Genomic DNA, 2,500 nt, shown 5'->3' with positions numbered 1-2,500 from the left:
TAACTAATGTACACTTCTTCTGCCTTCCCTTCGTATCTGCCCAATGAGATTTTCTTTTAGTTAAGGGTACACTAATTGAGTAAACCAACCAAACGACTAACCTTACCTCTTCTCACTCTTCTACTAGTCTATCCCAGTATAGTCTGAAGAAACTTGTACTTGTTTTTTTTTTTCTTCTTCTTTTAGTTAACATGCCTACCTAACCTAACCTAACCTAACTAATATACGAGTACATTCCTTACCTCTATCATCCCTGTGCTGCACTATCCCAGTAAGTCTAAATGCATGAAGGATCTTGTCATTTGTTTTTAGGTCACTTCAAAATATCTCCTTCAACTCTTCTTTGTGTGTGTGTGTGTGTGTGTGTGCTGAGCGGGGTGGCGCCACACTACGTCACTCCCTGGTGCACACTTCCCTCATTACTGTAATATGCTGCACGTTTTTCTTTACAGGTTAATGAGTGTAGCGTGAAACATGGAGACGTGACTTGCTTGTATTACTACCTACGTACACGCCTATCCGTAACCGCCATCACGGCCCACATTGCATCACCACCACCACCACCACCATCCAGTTAACACCGGCCCGGCACAGTAAGCCAAGCAAAGCCCTCCTCCCTCTCCCTCTGCCTCCCTCCACCTCTCTCTCCCACCTCTCTCCCTCTTTCTCCCTCTCTGATGACTTTGCATAGACACGCTTGTGTGTGTGTGTGTGTGTGTGTGTGTGTGACTTAGTGGTGTACGTATCATGAATCTATGTTATGATAATGTTTGGTTTCTTTAGAGAGTTACGTGTACAGTCATTTGGGCAGAGATAGTGATTTGTATGAAATGTTCCAAAAAAGAGAAGGAAAATAGGAAAGATTATGGAAAAAAAAGAAGGGTAAGAAAACATGGAAAGCAGGAAAGACATTTATCCATAAGAAAGAAACAAAGAAGGGGAAAAAAAAGTGAAAAATAGGGAAAAAATTACAAGACTATTAAAAAAGGAAAAAAAAGAAAACACGAAAAAAAAACAAAATACACAAGGAAAGAAAAGAAATACAGAACAACGAAAAGACACAACAAAATAATAATAATATATAAAAAAAAAAAAAGAATGGATGTATTTTACTCGGTTAGACTCCACGGGCCGCGGCAACGGGGTCATATGACGCCGAAGAGCATCAGTTAACTTCTTCCATGGAGGGTTAGCAAGGGGGACAGGTAAATCACAAGGGCGGGGACTGTTTCTGACGTGCAGGAAACGCGTCACGAGAAAGGAAACACCTGCAACTCACACCAGACTTTACATATTACAGAACAATGAGACTCGCACAGTGACAAAACAATGACTCGCAGTGACAAAACAATGACTCGCAGTGACAGACTACAAAACAATTAGACTCGTTCGTACAGTGACAGACTACAAAACTTTGATGATGAATATTATCCTTTCGTGTGTGTGTGTGTGTGTGTGTGTGTGTGTGTGTGTGTGTGTGTGTGTGTGTGTGTGTGTGTGTGTGTGTGTGTGTGTAGGTTAATGTCTAGGAAGGCATGTAGATGAGAACAGGTTATGGCACACACACACACACACACACACACACACACACACACACACACACACACACACACACACACACACACACACACACACCTAGTTCATAAACACAATTCACAATTAAGTAGAAATCTAAACTATGGGTCTCTCTCTCTCTCTCTCTCTCTCTCTCTCTCTCTCTCTCTCTCTCTCTCTCTCTCTCTCTCTCTCTCTCTCTCTCTCTCTCTCAGCTAATAATACAGAAATCTTTATATCTGTCACTAGAGCTATAAACACACCTATGCAACTTCAACTGGAGTCTTTTCAAAGTAATCGAGGTGAAAGCAGAAATATTTTAGAATACGGTGTTTGATGTAGTGGTGTCAACAAACAGCTTGGCAGGCATCACAGGGTCTGCTGTTGTTTGTTATCTGTGAAGTGGCGTGGTATGGCGTGTTGGTGTGGAGAGGTTGTGTAGACAGAGCACTTGATGGGATGGATACAGGTCTTGTATAATCAGACTCGCAGTAACTAGGTAGGAAAGAAAGGTTTGGGCAGTGTTTATACAAGGACCACAAGAAGAATTATAAATGATTTCACTTCCATTCTTATTTATGAACGTTTTATTCTCTCTCTCTCTCTCTCTCTCTCTCTCTCTCTCTCTCTCTCTCTCTCTCTCTCTCTCTCTGTGTGTGTGTGTGTGTGTGTGTGTGTGATGTTGGGAGACTAATGGAAGACACACCTAACACAGTGCGTGGTAAGCAGGTTAGATATTCAGAATACCATTATAATATTTGAAGTAGAATACACTGGCACTACTCACATCATACAACAATCAGTAGGGCAGGGAAGTTAGGATAATACATAACGTTACAACTGGTGGTAGACAGTACCCAACATAGTTATAGGTAAGCAATTTAGAAGAGCATCGTAATATTTGAACTAGCAGAAGACGCTAACTCAGTATTTACATAAGTTAGGA

This window comes from Scylla paramamosain, chromosome 11, assembly GCF_035594125.1.
Source record: "Scylla paramamosain isolate STU-SP2022 chromosome 11, ASM3559412v1, whole genome shotgun sequence".
In the NCBI taxonomy this organism is placed as follows: Eukaryota; Metazoa; Arthropoda; class Malacostraca; order Decapoda; family Portunidae; genus Scylla; species Scylla paramamosain.
This window is presented reverse-complemented; position numbering follows the sequence as displayed.